This window comes from Pituophis catenifer, unplaced genomic scaffold, assembly GCF_029215685.1.
Source record: "Pituophis catenifer annectens isolate HBS135680 unplaced genomic scaffold, rPitCat1.0.hap2 SCAF_14, whole genome shotgun sequence".
Lineage (NCBI taxonomy): Eukaryota > Metazoa > Chordata > Lepidosauria > Squamata > Colubridae > Pituophis > Pituophis catenifer.
The window spans coordinates 11,924,787-11,943,987 of record NW_027256894.1 but is presented as its reverse complement, the minus strand read 5'-3'; the positions used below and the strand labels follow the sequence as shown (position 1 = coordinate 11,943,987).

Genomic DNA, 19,201 nt, shown 5'->3' with positions numbered 1-19,201 from the left:
CGATACACAATTCGGGGTTTATGCTAGACTTGCACCGGAAAGCTTGAATTTAATTTCAATTTAGCCACAACTCTCACTGGATGACTTTAGGTTTTCTTTCACAATAATGTGCAATAGACTCCTTGAGTCTGTTGAGAGTAGTATAAGGTATTTAAGAAGTCCAAAAACACAGAATTATGGTCGCTATTGAGTACACTGTTATCTTTATGTATATAAATCAGTATGTGAACGATATGTATAAATGGCAAATTGAAATATGGGAGAAAAATGGATACGTAAGAAATGTTTACTGATGCGAAATTGTTGAAAAGAAGAAAATTGTAAAAAATTCTTTTAAAAAAAATAAATAAAAAAACCTGTTTAATAAAAATTATTATTAAAAAAAAGAGAAGAGATTAAGATAAGATAAAGACATATGGAAAAAGAATATTATGGCCGAAATTGGAAATATGTAAAATGTACTTGTGGTGTGGTGGTGGAAAGAGAGGAAAATAACAAGATAAGGTGAAAAATGATGGATTTGGGATAAAGAATTATATAAAAGGGATAAATTTGGAAAAAGCGGGAAGATTGGAATAGATTATAAAAATTAAGATATATAAGATATATAAGATGTGACCCGGTCACCACTTTGTTCATAAAATATGGATGATGAAAGAAAAATTGTAATAAAACTTGTTTACAAATAAATAAATAAATAAATAAAAGTCCAAAAAAAGTTACACCAGACAGAAGCAACCTGGATGGTAGGAACGATCAACACTTGCCTTCACTATGAGAATGCTTTTATTTCTTTTGTTTTGCACAAATAGTATTCCTATGTTTTCTTGTAAATAAAAACAAAATAACTTGGGATTTCTGACATTCAGAGTTGGGTTAAAGCAATCCTGGACCAGGCCCTTTGGTGGCCCTATCTCGTTCATGGGATATTTTCTTTGAAGCGTGTCCCTATTGTGGGACCAAGGTTCATTATCCAGAAGGAAGAGAAAAGGCTGGGATATATATTTTTGCTCCTCTTTTCTATCCTTGGCCTCTCTTACTCTATTTGAAATCAGTTGTCAGTGACCCATTTTGACAACTTTGCTTTGCTGGCTGAGGATGAACAGCCTCAAAGAAATAATAAAATAGTAAAAAACCCAAACCAGAACATCATCTTTGACAGCAAAGTCTAGGAACCAGTGGTGAAATGTAAAATTTGTTACTACCGGTTCTGTGGGCATGGTTTGGTGGGGGGTGGGGTAATGTGACTGGGTGGGCATGGCCAATTTTTTTTTTTTTAACTTTTAAAAGCATTTTTTCTACAACCGCTTCGGCTGAAGAGGTTGCAGAAAAAAATGCTTTCAAAAGTCTCTGATGATCAGGCAACTCAGCCGGGATCGTCAGAAGCTTTTAAAGGCATTTTTTTTCCTACAACCTCTTCAGCCAAAGAGGTTGTAAAAAAAAATGCTTTTAAAAGGCTCTGATGATCCCAGCTGAGCCGCGCGATCATCAGAGGCTTTTTTTTTTACTTTTAAAAGCATTTTTTTGGCCAAAGAAAAAAATGTTTTTAAAAGTAAAAAAAAAAAAAACAACCTCTGATAATCATGCAGCCCTCATCTGGGCCTTCCCCAGACTCTAGGACTGGTCCATGGTCCTCCCCAGCCTCCTCACTGTGTGACTCTGCTGCTAGCTCCGCAGGCTGGACCACAACCCTTATAAAAAAGGCATTTTAACTGGGACATCTTATCAATTTCATAATGACTGTGTCTTTTCCAGAAATAGCATAAACCAGGGGTCTGCAACCTTAAATACTCAAAGAGCCATTTGGACCCATTTCCCACAGAAAAGAAAACACCGGGAGCCACAATACCTGGGTGGGCGTGGCCAACTCAATGTCACTCACTTCCACCAGTCACATGACCACCACCCCCAGCCACACCTACCCAGCTGGTCATTAGGGCATAAAACCAGTTGTTAAAAAACACCAGGAACCACAAAATCCTTTTGACATCTCTCTCTCTCTCTCCTCCTCCCTCCCTCTCTCCGCCTCCCTCCCTCTCTCCCTCTCTCTCTGTATCTCTCTCTCCCTCTCTCTCTGTATCTCCCTGTCTCTGCCCTGGCCACTTCTCCATCCCCCACCGTCGCCCTTACCTTCTCAGGCCAGGCGAGGAGTGACTGGGAGGGAAGGGCGAGGCATGGGGCCAGCCACTGATGGGATCACCTGACAGGGAGCCACAGCAGAGGGCCCAAAGAGCTGCATGCAGCTCCGGAGCTGCAGGTTGCTGACCCCTGGCATAAACGAACCTCACAACGATCGGTGGTGTTTTTATTTATCTTCTTCCTTCATTTTCCAGTTGTTAAATCTGGAGCATTAAACACACACGCTCTGATGTTAAATTAGGCCTGGAAAAATAGCCAACTGTTGTTTTTTTTTCCCCCTGAACCAGCAGAGAGTTCCAAGTGTAAACATATGTTTCGCAGATTGGGGAAATAAAGACCCAGTGTACATTCAGATGGCAACAGATGTGGGCCACAAAATCATTATTGAGCCCAAAAAAGCATGGAGGAAGATACAAATGCTCAATTTAAATAAGAGCTTATATGTAATTATAGTTAAGTTCATACTTAATTATAGTTCAACCACATCAAAACAAACACTGGGGGCCTTGAAATTCTGCCTGTGGCACACTGTTGCTTAATCTTCCCTCACTGATGCTTAGGTTTCCTAGGCTAAATTTTAACCCCTGGAAATAAATCTAACCCACTTTCCCACCCCAGCTCAGAGGCACACATTTACAGTGGGAAACATCTACCATACTATTCAAAAGAGACCATTGAAAAGCCCAAAAAGAAACAGAAGGACCAACCAGATGTCTCCTCATCAGACATCAACACCCAGATAAATTGAGAGTAACACCAAGATTAATACTAGACCGACAATCAAGAAGTAAACAATAACCCCAATCCAGGAACGATCAACTCAGACAAATCATGTGAAGTGTTCATACCAATATATAATGCCTTGGTAAGGCCACACTTGGAATACAGCATCCAGTTTTGGTCGCCACGATGTAAAAAAGATGTGGAGACTCTAGAAAGAGTGCAGAGAAGAGCATCAAAGATGATTAGGGGACTGGAGGCTAAAACATATGAAGAACGGTTGCAGGAATTGGGTATGTCTAGTTTAATGAAAAGAAGGACTAGGGGAGACATGATACCACTCTTCCAATATCTCAGGGGCTACCACAAAGAAGAGGGAGTCAAGCTATTCTCCAAAGAACAAGAAGGACAAGAAGCAATGGGTGGAAACTAATCAAGGGGAGAAGCAACCTAGAACTAAGGAGAAATTTCCTGACAGTTAGAACAATTAATCAGTGGAACAACTTGCCTCCAGAAGTTGTGAATGCTCCAACACTGGAAGTTTTGAAGAAGAAATTGGACAACCATTTGTCTGAAGTGGTATAGGGTTTCCTGCCTAAGCAGGGGGTTGGACTAGAAGACCTCCAAGGTCCCTTCCAACTCTGTTATTCTGTTCTATTCTATTCTATTCTATTCTATTCTATTCTATTCTATTCTATTCTATTCTATTCTATTCTATATAATCAAACCATAAACAACAACTTAAACAAGGAACCATCATAACATTCCCACCAACATTGACGAGACCACTAAAAACTAGTATAAGAACAAATCTACTGACTCTGATAATATCACCTAGTTTGGTAATGAAACATCTGCAAGAAAACCAGCAAGCTCAGAGAGCACCACAATACAAAATCTAAAATAATGTACCCAACAACAATACACACACATGATTGGTGCAGCTATCTTCTTTCTTTCAACGCAGGGTTATCTAATGCCATTCTCCCAATGAGAAAGAATCCAGGATACAGAAAGTAAAATTGGCAGAAAAAAAAAGCAATTGTCTCTAAAATAGGACTCTACTCCTGCTGGATTTGTTTTGTTTTATGACCAGCGTACAGCTCTTAATACACGTATCCCATTTCATTAATTACATAAATCATTTTCAGGGTTTCAATCAAAACATAGAAGAAACATCCATTCTACAAACAAATAGCCGGTCATGAAAGAAGCAAAATAAAATTGGTACCTTGAAATCCCGTCAGAATAGACTCTGCTAAGAAATCGATCTCTGGAGGGAACCGAGTCCATGACTCTCTGTGTTGATCTCACCTAGACGAGAGAGTAAATAATCATGGTTAAATAATCGGCGTAAATAATCGTGGTTGGTCTCACCTAGAAGAAAGAGTAAATAAACATGGTTATGTATATTTAGGAACATTGAAATAATCTGTCTGTTAGGAATAAATTGTGCTTGAACTTACAGAGTGGACCTACTTGAACGTTTATTTTCTAGATAGGGTGAATAACAGAATAACAAGAGTTGGAAGGGAGCTTGAAGGTCTTCTACTCCAACCCCGAGGAGACCTTATATCATTTCAGACGAATGGTTGTCCAATCTCTCTTTAAAAACTTCCAGTGATTTTGGAGGCAGGCCATTCCACTGATTACAGTAATTGTTCCTTAGTTCTGGGTTGATTAATTTTCACCCATTGTTTCTTGTCCTGCCTTCACGTGCTTTGGAAAATAGATTGATGCCCCCCCCCTCTTCTTTCTGGCAGCCCCTCAAATAATGGAACACCACTACGTCACCCCTAGTTCTTTCTTTCACTAGAATAGACATAAGGTAAATGTAAAGGTTCCCCTCGCACACATGTGCTAGTTGTTCTCGAGTCTAGGGGGCGGTGCTCATCTCCGTTTCAAAGCCAAAGAGCCAGCGCTGTCCAAAGACGTCTCCGTAGTCATGTGGCCGGCATGACTAAACGCCAAAGGCGCATGGAACGCTGTTATCTTCCCACCAAAGGTGGTCCCTATTTTTCTACCTGCATTTTTTACGTGCTTTTGAACTGCTAAGTTGGCAGAAGCTGGGACAAATAATGGGAGCTCACCCCGTTACATGACACTAGGGATTAAAATCGCTGAACTGCCGACCTTTCAATTGACAAGCTCAGTGTCTTAGCCACTGAGCCACCACATCCCTTAGAATAGACATACCGAACTGTTATTTGTAAATTTTCACCTCCAGCCCCCTAAAGTTAAAGACCATCAGACAGGAACAGAAGTTGCTATGTGTCCCATAATGGAGACTTTTGTTCTGTTACGGTCATAGAAATCTTATCTGTACAACACCCTTTATAAGCTCAGTTCCTGGATGAATATATTAATTAATCAACTTTTGGATTTCTACACGACTATATGAAAAGGAGAGAAGAAAACAGGAGGGCCTGTGGAAGGAGAAGTGCTGCTCTGAATTCAAAACAACCCTTATATCCCCCACAGCTGCCAATACTGTCAAAAATAGGGGAAGAGATTCACAGACCACAGAATGGCAGATCTTTTCAGCCCAAAGGGCTGCTAATTCTACCTTATTCAAATTGTTTTTGGAAATATGTGGGTATGTGTGTGTGTAGCTATTTATCTAACTGTAGACAGGGAGAAAAGAAAAGAAAAGAAACAGGGGGAACGGGAGAGGAGAGGAGAGGAGAGGAGAGGAAAGGAAAGGAAAGGAAGGGAAGGGAAAGGAAAGGAAAGGAAAGGAAAGGAAAGGAAAGGAAAGGAAAGGAAAGGAAAGGAAAGGAAAGGAAAGGAAAGGAAAGGAAAGGAAAGGAAAGAAGGAAAGGAAAGGAAAGGAAAGGAAAGGAAAGGAAAGGAAAGGAAAGGAAAGGAAAGGAAAGGAAAGGAAAGAAGGAAAGGAAAGGAAAACCTTGGTCCTAACAGCTTTGGACAGCATACTTTTATCATCTTGTTTAAGTACATGTGTATCGAGGTGTGGATGGGAGCAAAGGAGAAGAAGAACAGGAATTTAGCCTGGTACATTTAGGAATAAATGAGCCATAATCGTCTTCTCCACCCCTTCCTTATGTTATTCCTTGCATTGGTTTATTGATTACAGAGAGTTTACCTTTGGAAGGTGACTGTTTTTTCCAGTTTTATAATCCCATTTTCAAATTGCAACACCCAGGGAAGACATTGGAGCAACCGAGGAAATTAAAAACATTTGTCCAATCAAAAATGGGCTTCATCATTAGCACAAATGCATAAGAAGTCAACAAGAACAGAACCTCCGGCATGTAAATAAGGATGCTTTAATCTTATTTCTATTTTTTTTTAAAAAAACCCTTTTCAGTCCAGCCTACAATCCAAGCGATCTCTCGTCATGGTACACACTAACTAAATCAGGCTTCCTTTATACTTTCTGAGAGCAGCCAAATTTCACAAATGCTTCCACTTATTGGGGGCAAATTAGGGGTGAAATGCTCCTGGTTTGGACCAGATCGCTAGATCCGGTAGTGATGGCGGCGGGAAGATTGGAGAACCGGTAGCAAAAATCCTTGCTCCCCCCTCGCCGCCTATGCCCAGCTGCGCGATCATCAGAGGCTTTTTTTTTTTTTACTTTTAAAAGCATTTTTTCTATCACCTCTTCAGCTTGTAAAAAAAAAATGCTTTTAAAAGGCTCTGACGATCCCAGCTGAGTTGCCTGATCGTCAGAGGTTGTTTTTTTTTTTTTTTTTGCTTTTAAAGGAGAAGGGCGGCATATAAATCGAACCAATAAATAAATAAATGAATAAATAAAATAAATAAATAGTTCAAAGGCCTCAATTCTTTGGCGCTCAGCCTTTCTTATGGGCCAGCTTTCACAGCCATCCATTGCAACTGGGAAAACCATAGCCTTGACTACACGCACTTTACTATACGCAGGGAATATAAATCCTTCCATTCCCCACCATCCAGTCAGAGCAGAAGAAATTTCTTTTGGATGAGAAGCAAAGAAGAAAAAACAAGGAAGTCCAGTTGCCTCCTGTAAAAGCACCTTTGAGACAAGCATGACCTGGATTACTGAGAATCTCTAGAGCAGTGTTTCTCAACCTTGGTAGCTTGAAGATGGGTGGACTTCAACTCCCAGAACCGCCCAGCCAGCAGCGCTGGCTGGGGGATTCTGGGAGTTGAAGTCCACCCATCTTCAAGCTTCCAAGGTTGAGAAACACTGCTCTAGAGACTATCATCAAATGGGGCAGAAGTCTCTTAACAACTGTATCACTTGGCAATGGAAATTTTGGGCTTCAATGGGGTACTATTTGTATGCAATTCTACAGGTAGAGTTTCACCCGGAGCCTGTATTCTCCCAGTTTTTCTCCATTCTCTGCATATTTTGTTTGCCTGAAGAGAACCACAAGATCAAACAACTTCCATTCATTTTATTTATTGCCGTGCTGAGTTTGTTTCCACATCAGCTTGATGGAAGCAGTTTTTTCAAAACGCATCTCAGATCCTTCATTTCATTTCCGGCCTATTTGGCATTCTACAATAAACGAAAATCTTATGAAAGCTGTGAATTCTGCTTAGGGAACCTGTTACAGAACAAAATTTGGCTTGGGCATTATGTTTTAGGTCGTAGCTTTTGTTTAAATAAATCACGTACCGCAGGAACTTTCATATGCTTCTGGTGTTTTTCTTCCCAGGAAACTAAATCCTGACCAAAACTGGCAAACGTTCTCACAGTTTGCAAAGTGGGGTGGGGTGGGGGGTGGTACTGACATATAATAAAAGTCGATGGCATTTGCTGGAAAGTCTTGTTGGTGAATGATGGACGTTTCCTGTAACGTGGCAGCAGATGCCATATTAGGATAATCAACTGAAAGTGATTGACTTCTTGCCAGTACATCTGGAGACGTTTTTCCCCGTATATGTGTTAGAATAAAACATCGCTAATGCAGGTAAGCAATACAGTCGACACAGGAGCTACACAATCAATCCGACACATAAATCTGCTCCCCAAAGAAAAAGCAAGAGAAAGAGTTCACCTTTAAAGTCAGAATTTCCTCAGAATAAGGCAAAATAACTAAAAGCCTCTCTCAGGTGGGAGAGAACATCTGAGAAACTAGAAACTATGGTAAAGGTAAAAGTAAAGGTTCCCCTCGCACATATGTGCTAGTCGTTCCCAATGCTAGGAAAGTAGTAAATGACACTACTAAACTACCAAACTACTAAACTACTAAAAGACTCTAGGAAACGACTCTAGGGGGCGGTGCTCATTTCCATTTCAAAGCCGAAGAGTCAGCATTGTCCAAAGACGTCTCCGTGGTCATGTGGTTGGCATGACTAAATGCCAAAGGCGCATGGAACGCTGTTATCTTCCCACCAAAGGTGGTCCCTATTTTTCTACTTGCATTTTTTACATGCTTTTGAACTGCTAGGTTGGCAGAAGCTGGGACAAGTAACGGGAGCTCAGCCTGTTACGCGGCACTAGGGATTCAAACCGCTGAACTGCCGACCTTTCGATCAACAAGCTCAGCGTCTTAACCACTGAGCCACCGTGTCCCTTTACAAACTATGAAACAGCATTCATTTTGCATCCATTTTTTTCTATAAAAAGGAAAAAGGTAAAGGAGCCCCTGCGGATTTCATTCTGCTATCCGTTGCCAACTTTAGAGGGTGGTGGTCATCTCCTTTTCAAGGCCATTGAGCCTGCACTGTCTAAAGACATTTCTGTGCTCATGAGGCCAGTATGATGTCTCAAAGCCTGTTACTTTTTCACTGAAGTGGTACCTATTTATCTACTTGCATTTGCATGTTTTCAAATTGCTACATTGGCAGGAGCTGAGGCTAGGACGGGAGCTCACCCAGTCACATGACACTTGGGTCTTGAACCCGGGCTGCCAGCTTTTCCAGTTGACAAGCCCAACGTCTTAACCACTGAACCAGACACAACTCAATTTTTTTTAATATACTGATGTTTTAATTAAAAGTTGCCAAGGTTTACCCTTATTTTAAATCCAGTATACAAGATGTCTGATCAGCTCAGTTTGGAAAGGCTCGATAAGCACCAATGAAAAACAGCAATGACATCAAACCAGAACAGGATGATGGAAGGAAAGAGAGGAGGAAAGGGAAGAGAGAAATGTTAGACATGGGCAGAGTCTCATCACCATGGCCTTCTGTATTACAGGAAGCATTTTAAAAAAAATCTTGTATGAGTAGTGTTGCTGGAAAATAGATTCCAGATCAAAGGGGCTTGCTTAAAAAAAAAATACATATGCCAGCTCCAGGGGGTTTCAAATATTTATACTTTGCTACATTTTTAAGAGGTTCTTCGAAGCAGTGTGTTTGGAATCTGATAACACAGGCGCTGTTCAAAACAGCTCTTGGTCTTCTCCAATTAATGCCATAAGAAAATAAGTGTCTGCAGCTAGCCACAATGAGAAAGAAACTATATGCACAGTGATGTCACCCTTACGAAGGGATGCAAACCAGGGGTGGGTTCTACTTACCTTTACTACCAGTTCGCATCATGCGCGTGCGCTTGCTTCACTCATGCGTGCATGCGCTCTTCTGCACATGTCAGAAGCTTCTGTGTATGCAAAGATCGCCTATGATGACATCTGGGTCAGTGGACAGAGCCTCCCGCCAGTTTTACTACCGGTTCTTGCGAACCGGTCTGAACCGGGGGCAACCCACCACTGATGCAAACCCTTTCCACTTGCATCTCAACATTGGCTGGGGAAAGTCACGGGGTTTGCGTGATGATGCCATGATACATGTTCCATCAATTCCATTCCTTCCACAAACACATCTGCCAACACCAAAGGAGGAAGGGGGAGGACTTGAGAAGAAAGTGTTTGTAACATTCATTCAGAGCAGAGGTTAGGTTAGCAAGCTTTTAATTTGGAGAAAGGGACTAATTACCCAAATTATTTTCAGACTGGCCCTATCAATGCTTCTGAAAAAGCAGTATGAAACTTGTGTTTATTTTCAGAGCATATCATCTCCTCCAGGAGTGAAATTTAAAAATTTCCAATACCGGTTCTGTGGGCGTGGCTTGTTGGGGGGAGGTCATGTGACTGGGTGAGCGTGGCCAACTCGAGGGGCTCCTCACCGGTCCCTCCCCTCCCAGCCACTCCTTGTCACGAATGGCAGGAAAATGGGGAAGGGAATAGAGTTGGGAATGACTAGAGCATATGTGCGAGGGGAACCTTTACCTTTACCTTTTAGTTGTACATTCTTGATTAGGCATTGGTGAGGATTTTTTTTTTTCTGCGCACATTTGTTTCACCTACTCATGGTTATTTGCAGCCATTTACAACTACTGCACGGACTTATTTCCTAATCTGTTTTTGCTCCAGCAACTGCTTTCTCAGCATTTTATCTCTTTAAGTGGTTCAAGCCAAGAATGGCACGGCAGGAAGCTATGAAGTCATAAGAGATTTTAGCCACTCATCTTTGTTTATTGATTAACATCAGTATAATTAAAGGCATCTATTTAGAGTAAGAAACTTGAACCATGGCTCGGAGATGTCAGTAGCAGCGGAATGATTATTCAGCACACTGAAAATGATGGGGGAGGAGGGACTCTAATGCAGAAATGTAAAAACTGCTTTCTCTTTGCTTTCAACTCCAGTTCAAAATATCTTCCTATAAGAGTTTTTTAAAAAGACTCTAGAAAAAGAGCAGAGGAGAGCAACCAGGATGATGAGGGGACTGGAGACTAAAACATTTGAAGAACGGTTGCAGGAACTGGGCCTGGCTAGTCTAGTGAAGAGAAGGACCAGGGGAGACATGATAGCAGTCTTCCAAGCTGCCACAGAGAGGTCAAGCTATTTTCCAAAGCATCTGAAGGCGAGACAAGGAATAATGGATGGAAACTGACCAAGGAGAGATTCAACTTAGAAATGAGGAACTTTCTGACAGTGAGAACAATCAACCAATGGAACAAAAGTTGCCTTCGGAAGTTGTGGGAGCTTCATCACTTGAGACTTTCAAGAAAAGATTGGACTGCCATTTGTCAGAAATGGTATAGGATCTCCTGCTTGAGTGGAGGGTTGGACTAGATGACCTATAAGGTCTCTTCCAACTCTGTTAATCTGTTAAACTTTATGCATCAGCACAACGGGTGCCATCAAATGTCACTTGGTGCCAAATCAGAGAGACATATGATTTAATTTGTGCATTTATTTACTTAGTTGTAATTTTTCAAATTCTCTGAGGAAAGTTGGAAAGAAACTAAGAGGTTCTCAATATATATATATAAGCTATGTTTCTCTCATTTTGTTTCTGCACTTTGTTTTAAACCTGCCTTTTCCCTGCATTGAAAGAAATTATTTTTCATCTTCTATAGCATACTGTATAGATCAGCAGTTTTGCTTTCCTGTTGATTAAAAGAACCTGAAGTGGATTAACATGTATATAGTCAATAGAGAGCCATATATAAGGCAATATTAATTTAAAAAAAATGATTTCAGTGAAGTACAGGTTTAGTATTGCATATCTTAAGAGATCCTGAATTATATGCAAAGATGAACAAATAAATATATGGTGTGTCACCTTTAATGACTCCAGTTGGGTCAGCCATCATTAAATCTAGTTTAGGACAATCTTTTGCCTTCTTTCTGTGCTTTTTCCCAAAGAAGCAGCTCAACTCAATCTGATGTTTCCTCTCCCTTCACCATAAGTAATGATACACAAAAGTTCATTAGTTCCCAGTACTTTGTTGAATTAATTGATAATGCCTTTTTCATGATTCAGGACCATATTATTCAAATAAATACTTTTCCCTGTAATACAATATTGATCTTAAGAAACCTCTGCCAAGCAATGATTTATACTTCATCAACTAGCTGAGTAAATTACTTTTTTTTTTTTTTTTTTTTACAATGGATATATGTAACTAGCAGGGGTCATTCCTGGGACAGGTTATTTTTTAACACATTTATGAATGGATCTGAAATTGGGAGGGACTAGTGCAGTAGCCACGTTTGCTGATGACACAAAGTAATTCAGAGTATTATAAAACAACCAGGGTCTGTGAAGAGGTCCAAAGGGATCTTTTGCACATTAGAGGGGCAAGCATCAAAATGACAAATGTCATTCAATGTAAGGGAAAGGGAGGCACACTGATGTCAAACATGCTAGCCACTCATACAATTTAACGGAATTGAAGCTGCTAGTGACAGACAAGGAAAGAGATCTTGGAGTAAAAGCAGTAGCAGTAGCAGTTAGACCAGTGGGGGGATTCAAATTTTTTTACTACTGGTTCTGTGGGCATGGCTTGGTGGGTATAGAACCGGTAGTAAAACTGGCGGGAGGCTCCGCCCACTGACCCTGAGGTCATGAAAATGCTTTTGCGCTTGCGCAGAAGAGTGTGTGCGCGCGTGAGCGAAGCGCGCGGGCATGGTCCCGTTGCGAACCGGTAGTAAAGGTAAGTAGAACCCACCCCTGCTTGGTGGGTGTGGCAGGGGAAGGGAACTGTAAAATCTCCATTCCCTTCCCACTCCAGGGGAAGATTACTGCAAAATCCCCATTTCCTCCCCATCAACTGAGACTCCAGAGGCAGAGAATAGATGGGGGCGGGGCCAGTCAGAGGTGTTATTTACCAGTTCTCTGAACTACTCAAAATTTCTGCTACTGGTTCTTCAGAACTGGTCAGAACCTGCTGAATACCATCTCTGTTCCTTATATTATAACTTCTGAATTCTGGTTTCTGGTTGTTCTGGCTTCTGCTTCTTTTCCTTGTCCTTGTCCTTACCATGTTGCAAGAGCTGCATGGGTATTGTATACATGCATCATGTTTTATATTATTTTATATAAACAAGTTTCTTTAGTCCTTTACAGCCCTCTCTAAACAGTTTACAGAGTCAGCATATGGCCTCCAAAAAACTGGGTCCTCATTTTACCAACTTCGGAAGGATGGAAGGCTGAGACAATCTTGAGCCAGTGAGAATCAAACTCCTGGGGTGAGAAGCGAGTTAGCCTGCAGTACTGCATTCTAAGCACTGTGCCACCATGGCTCGTAATGGTAATGATAAAGAGTTTGGTGTAAGTGTTGACAATGCATCCATTGTTCTTTAAAAAAAGAGGGGGGAAGAAAGCTAACAGCAAGTTAGGGATGATAAAAGAGTGTATTGAAAAATGAGATGCTAATATAATAATGCCCATATATAAATCAATAATGCAATCACGTCTGACATATTGTGTGTAGTTCTGATCACCCCACCCCACAAAGGTAATAGTGGTGCTAGAGAAGATTCAGTGGAGGGCAACTAAAATGTTCAAGGAGCTAAGCAGCTTCCTTATGAGGAAAGTTATGATCCTTAGAGGGTTTTTAGTCTAGAAAGGAAGTAAACAAGAATGGACATGATTGAGTTGTACAAAATTATGCATGGTATGGATAAAGTAGGCAAGGAGCAGCTATGTTCTCCTTCCCCAAATACTAGAACCAAGGGTCACTAAATAACATTGAATACTGGAAGAAATCAGCACAGACAAAATAAAGTATTTATTATACCCGTGTTTCCCTGAAAATAAGACCCTGTCTTATTTTTTTTGAACCCCGAAATAAGCGTTTGGCCTTATTTTGGGGGAAGTCTTATTATTTTGGGCTGCATGGAGCAAGATGGGGCTCCTCTTGCCGTCTTACCTGATTTCCAGCTCTGCGTTTAAATATTTTCGGGGAGGGCTTATTTTTGGGGGGAGGCTTATTTTAGTGCATGCGCTCAAAAGCCCGATTGGGCTTATTATCAGGGGAGGTCTTATTTTTGGGGAAACAAGGTACATCTAAATAAACTTTGGAATTCATTACCAAGCAGTCTGGTCCCAGTCAACAATAGTAATATATGACTTAGACTTATATATTGCTTCATAGAGCTTTACAGCCCTCTCTAAGTGGTTTACAGAGTCAGCGTATTGCCCCCAACAATCTGGGTCCTCATTTTACCAACCTCAGAAGGATGGAAGGCTGAGTCAATCTTGAATCTGGTGAGATTCGATCTGCCAAATTGCAGGCAGCCAACAGTCAGCAGAAGTAGCCTGCAGTACTGCACTCTGACCACTGCGCCACCATGGCCCTTCCTTCCTTCCTTCCTTCCTTCCTTCCTTCCTTCCTTCCTTCCTTCCTTCCTTCCTTCCTTCCTTCCTTCCTTCCTTCCTTCCTTCCTTCCCACTTAGCACTTATATACCACTTTCCAGTGCTTTTACAGCCCTCTCTAAGCAATTTACAGAGTCAGCCTCTTGCCCCCAACAATCTGGGTCCTCATTTTACCAACCTCAGAAGGATGGAAAGCTGAGTCAACCTTGAGCCAGTCAAGATCGAACTGCTGGTAGTCGGCAGAGCTGGCCTGCAATGCTGTATTCTAACCACTGCGCCACCAGGCCCTCAGCTTTGCTGGTTTCCAAAAAGGGTCAGACCAGTTCATGGAGGTCATGGAGATCAATGGCTATTAGCCTTGATAGCCATGTGACTACCTCTGAAGGCCATCTGCTGGGAGACAAGTGGACTTTGTTGTGGTTGGCTGTCCACTGTCAGAACAGACTGCTGAACTGGATGAGTCAGAGGTCTGATTGAGTTCGGCACTGCCAATTTTTTTTTTAGATGCCCATCTCCTCTACAAAGCAACTCTGGACTTATATTCTTTATTCCAGTTGGTGTGTATTGGATAAGACCATTGGTGGGATTCAGCCAGTTCGGTCCGGTTGGGGTGAACCAGTAATCAAATTAGTGGCTGGCTCCACTCCGCCCCTTCCAGGAATCCCCAGCGCCCCATTTTGGCTCCCAGGTAAGGGCAGGGAAAACTACTAAACCCAAAACGGGGCCAGGGGGTGGATGGGTGCAGTGCGCCCCCCACCCTGCAGCCTGTTTTCGTTCCCAGGAGACTTCAGGGAGGCCTCCTAGGCCCAAAACAGAGTGCAGGGGGGGGGGGGGTGGCGCCCCCTACCTGTGGCCCATTTTCACCCCCAGGAGGCTGCAGGGAGGCCTATTAGGCCCAAAACAGGGCGTGGGGGTGGCACATTCCCCCCACAGCCCGTTTTTGCTCCCCGGGGTGTGTGTGCAGGAGGCCGAGTGCTGCCTGTCACACACCCTGGACATGCCCAACATGGCCACGTCTACCCAGCCGGTCATTAGGGCAGAGAACCAGTTGTTAAATTATTTGAATCCCACCACTGGATAAGAGTGATTGGGTCACCAGGAAGTTTTGACTCCTAGCAACCGCAGATATTTTCTCCATGACAATCTTTGTATAAGAGGTCCTTGTATGTATTGTATTCAATGCTTGTTTGACTTTCAGAATGGCAGCTTGAAACTAAACAAATGGGACTTGTGCGTTCTCGCAACTTGCCATTCATTTTTCACCTGGGGGAAGAAATATTGCAGCAGGTGCCACAGATATACAGTATGTATACAAATCTCGCTTGCTCTCTTCCCCACCTCCAGTTTTTCTTTTGCCATATGCTGCACACTGCAAGGATTTCAAACATCAGAAAGTGCTTGAAAGTTGGCAGGCTTTAAAGTAAAATACCAAATTGTTATATGCCGTTATTTTAAAACGGAAACGGCACCAGAGGGAATCTACGGCAGCCTTTGAGTCTTTTTCCTTTGAAAATACAACAAAATGATAGATTAACAAGGGGTAAGATCTCAAAATCCATAGGTGCACATGAATCAGATTTCTCCATTGAAGTAAGTGGGATAAAGACTCTTTGCTGAAAAACTAAGCAGGGTCAGGACTGATCAATACTTGAAGGGACAGCACCAAGAATTCCTTGTCCTCTAGGGTTAGATTGTCAAGAAAACATCTCAGAAGACACGTCTATGATGATTCTCAGTCATCCAATCAGTAGAGAGATTGAAATCCCGTCACTACCAGTTCGCTCGTGGGCGTGTGTGCGCTTGTGCGCTTGTGCACATGCGCGACGCTTCTGCACATGCACAGAGATGTCCGGGCGGGTGGGCGGAGCCTCCTGCCATCGCCACTACCGTTTCGCCAGATCCGGGGCGAACAGGTAGCAACCCACCACTGATCCAGGTCATGGTTGTCCCAAAGGTGGTTTTTCAAGAGGTAACTGGACTTTGTTTTTTCTTGAAGATGTTTTGCTTCTCATCCAAGAAGCTTATTCTGAAGAAGAACTTATAGAATAACAGAGTACCTTGGAGGTCTTCTAGTCCAACCCCCTGCTTAGGCAGGAAATCATTTAAGACAAATGATTATTCAACATCTTCTTAAAAACTTCCAGTGTTGGAGCATTCACAACTTCTGGAGACAAGTTGTTTCACTGATTAATTGTTCTAACTGTTAGGAAATTTCTCCTTAGTTCTAAGTTGTTTCTCTCCTTGATTACTTTCCACCCATTGCTTCTTTCAGGTGCTTTGGAGAATAGCTTGACTCCCTCTTCTTTGTGGCAGCCCCTGAGATATTGGAAGACTGCTATCATGTCTCCCCTAGTCCTTCTTTTCATTAAACTAGACATAGGCAGTTCCTGCAACCATTCTTCATACGTTTTAGCCTCCAGTCCCCTAATCATCTTTGTTGCTCTGAAGAAGCTTCTCGGATGAGAAGTGAAATGTCTTCAAGGAAAAACAAAGTAAGTCCAGTTGCCTCTTAAAAAAGCACCTTTGAGACATTTCAAAAGATCACAAAGGCAAATCTACTGATAAAGGAGAATATTTGTAGCTCAGGATTGAAATGAGGTGTCCTTGGTGCTTTCTGAGCTTGGCTGTTTTCTTGCAGATGCTTCATTAATAAAACTAGGTAGCATCATGAATGCTATGGTAGTGGTAACACTGATGATGAGTTTTGGTAATGAAACGTCTGCTAGAACAAACAACCAAACTCAGAAGGCACCAAGGACCCCTCAAAGGCAAATATCTGAGAGTGAGATGGATGGTACCTAAATTTGATAAATAACATTAAAAAAACAATTCCTTTATTGTTGCCAAGAAGACAAGCAGCTCACCTCAAAGAGGACTCTTATTTTAATTTTATTCATCCTGCAATTCTCACTGGCATTTATTCAAGAGCGATAGAGGCATTCCATGCTTGGATACACTGAAACACAAGAATTTCTTTCATAAACTTAACAACCTTCCGTTGTGGTGTGTGATACATTAAAATTGTGCTTTGCAAATCCCAGTTTACCACAACGTAGGAAAGTATCTCTATCTTTATCCATTTCTCTGTATAAAATCCTAAGCTATTTTAGGGATAAGCACATCAGTAAAACCAGTGCACACATTTAGAACTTCACAAAGTTATTGTGAATGCTCTCCAAAATACAATCTATTGCAAACAACCCAGTGGTGGGTTGCTACCAGTTTGCCCCGGATCGGGCGAACCAGTAGTGGTGATGCTTCTGCACATGTGTTGCGCTCACATGCAAGCACACGCACACAAGCGAACCCATAGCAAACTAAATTGAAACCCACTACTTCAACAACCATTTAACTATCGATTAACTATTAACAAACAAAAGTTGTGGATGCTCCAACACTGGGGGATTTTAAGAAGAAAATGGACAGCAATTTGTCCAGAATGGTATAGTAAGAGTTGGATTAGAACAGGGATCAGCAACCTGTGGCTCTGGAGCCGCATGTGGCTCTTTTACTCCTCTGCTGCGGCTCCCTGTCACTCAAAATATGCATCACAACTGCCAATGTGCGACACCCGCCGGCACGCGATTTATTGAGCTTTTCAACCCCCAGTAGGCCAGCCATGGATAAATCCAAGAAAAGAAAAGATTCAGAAGAAAACAGAACATTTAATTCAACTACATATGCTAGTTTTGTGGCCGCTCAAGAAATAGTCAGGCACGGGAAGGGTTTTGTGGCTCCCGGTGTTTTCTTTTCTGTGGGAAATGGGTCCAAATGGCTCTTTTGAGTGTTTAAGGTTGCAGACCAGTGGTGGGTTGCCCCCAGTTCATACCGGTTCTATAGAACAGATAGTCAAACCGGCAGGAGGCTCCGCCCACTGACCGTGACATCATCAAAACGCTTCTGCGCATGCGGAAAAACGTGCGCGGCCCCATTGCGAACCGGTAGTAAAGGAAAGTAGAACCCACTCCTGTTGCAGACCCCTGGATTAGAAGATCTCCAAGGTCCCCTTCAACTCTGTTATTCTGCATTTGCCCTGTCTTGCAGAATGATCACAATCATCTCAGCCCCAGCATTATCTCTCTTTTTTTGGGAAAGCTGCAGCTTTCCATCATTTTTGTCCTCTAAAAAAATTCTACGTAGGCTCAGAGCTTTCTTAGAAAATTGAGATGAGGCTGGGGATAGATGTTTTGTACTGAGTGAATAACCTAAGGAAAAAAAATATATCTAAATTAAAATACCGGGGCAATAATATTTGATGGGAACCAAGTTATACATTTGAAAGAAAAATATTATCCTGATCTGTCAGTCTTTGAAGAAATTCCAATTGGCTTGAATCTTTTGCCTTAGGGGGGGAAAAAAACCCTACATTCATCAATCGCTATGGCCCACCTACTGGTTATTTATAAATATCAGTTGGCATTATGAACATATAGATCTATTTCTTAGAATGAGATAAGTTTAGAACCGATCAATAAATGTATTAGCACCAATGCTCTCCCTACATACTTTGATTTGTCAAATATGACATCAGTCTGCACAGAAGACAAGATAATAGCACTCATTATGTTTTACACACAGGTTATTACAGTAAATATAGGTCCAACTAATATCTTAAGAACCTTTAGGCTATGTGCCTCTTGGCTATAACTATCAAACAGTGATTAGGAAAGCCAACTAAGAGAGTCAATTCACATTCCAGTATTATGCCAATAAATAAAAAAATGAAAGGACATGCTGAGAAGAGATAGTGCTAAAGTTATGAATCTGTAATATTGCTTTAAATATAATCTCTGGGGCAGTGGTGGATTTCAAAATTTTTTACTATCAGTTCTGTGGGTGTGGCTTGGTAGGCATGGCAGGGGAAGGATACTGTAAAATCTCCATTCCCTCCCCACTCCAGGGGAAGGTTACTGCAAAATTCCCATTCCCTCCCCACTCCTGGGGGAAGGATACTGTAAAATCTCCAATCCCTCCCCACTCCAGGGGAAGGTTACTGCAAAATTCCCATTCCCTCCCCACTCCTGGGGGAAGGATACTGTAAAATCTCCAATCCCTCCCCACTTCAGGGGAAGGATACTGTAAAATCTCCATTCCCTCCCCACTCCAGGGGAAGGATACTATAAAATCTCCATTCTCTCCCCACTCCAGGGGAAGCTTACTGCAAAATTCCCATTTCCTCCTGATCAACTGGGAGTCGGGAGGCAGAGAATAGATGGGGGGTGGGGCCAGCCAGAGGTGGTATTTGCCAGTTCTCCGAACTACTCAAAATTTCCGCTACCGGTT

The 19,201-nt window shown here is 42.0% G+C and overlaps 1 protein-coding gene across 1 annotated transcript in view; it reads right to left on the bottom strand.

Annotated features, from left to right (window-relative positions):
• The window catches only part of AGBL1 (AGBL carboxypeptidase 1), a 680,934-nt gene that overhangs the window by 164,651 nt on the left and 497,082 nt on the right, over positions 1-19,201 (bottom strand). The window contains exon 23 of the transcript XR_011601025.1: positions 4,091-4,173. The gene's annotated coding sequence lies outside the window, so the exon portion shown is untranslated. The remainder of the gene's footprint in view (positions 1-4,090; positions 4,174-19,201) is intronic.